The following is an 878-nucleotide window of genomic DNA, read 5'->3' as shown; positions in this document are numbered from 1 at the left end:
AAGCCAGGTTTCAGCAGCGGAGCTCAGCTGATTGCTCCTCTCTGGCTCCACAGCAGCCAGGAACAGCCCGGAGACCCCGCGCAGCTCCGCAGTGCCATCGGTGCAGCTGCTGCTGTCGGCGCAAGCTCCCTTCCAACCACCCAGCACAATGTTTACTTGTTGGTTGGGTGGGTTTTGGTTTTTTTCCCTGTGACACACAATCCCCTTCAGGAAGGGCTGTTTTATTTCACTGTTAAAAACAGGCCATTTTCATTAGATACTAACACTAGATAATTACAATATAAACCTAGCAGCTCTCTCAGAGGGGAGTTGTGCCAGACAGACCTACAACCACAGCTTTTCCAAACTCTTCCCTTGTTCTAGGAGCAGACCCTCAGTCCCCTCTGAAACAACTGCAGTCCCTGCAAGGTGCCCTTTTCTCATGCTGATTTTAGACCACATTCGAACAGATTCCCAACTCCTGCAGCCATCCTGCAGACTTATTTTACAGTATAGCAGTCTTTGGATAGCAATCTCCTCTTACTGATTGCAAATTTCAGTTTACATTTTGGAAGACTTTCATAAACACTTGCACTGTGGTTTTATTTGTTGGAGGGTTTTTGTTGTTGTTTCCTTTCTGCCAAGCATTAAGACTGTTTATAAGCAGCAGGTAGACTGGCACCAGTTCTTATGCCAGTAAAGTTCATCTATTGCCAAGTAAGCACAAACATGCTCATACGAGGGAAGAAGTGTCCTATACCTACCTCCTTCCCAAAGTTTTGTCTTGGGGAAGAAACAAACAAACAAACAAACCCCCAAGTCCTTGCTGTAAGTTTGGTAGGTGCGATTTGGAACCAGCCAGAAAAGTGCCACTACTTAAACAGGGAAGACAAAGAAAG

This window comes from Egretta garzetta, unplaced genomic scaffold (assembly GCF_000687185.1).
Source record: "Egretta garzetta isolate BGI_Z169 unplaced genomic scaffold, ASM68718v1 scaffold397, whole genome shotgun sequence".
Classification (NCBI taxonomy): domain Eukaryota; kingdom Metazoa; phylum Chordata; class Aves; order Pelecaniformes; family Ardeidae; genus Egretta; species Egretta garzetta.
This window is presented reverse-complemented; position numbering follows the sequence as displayed.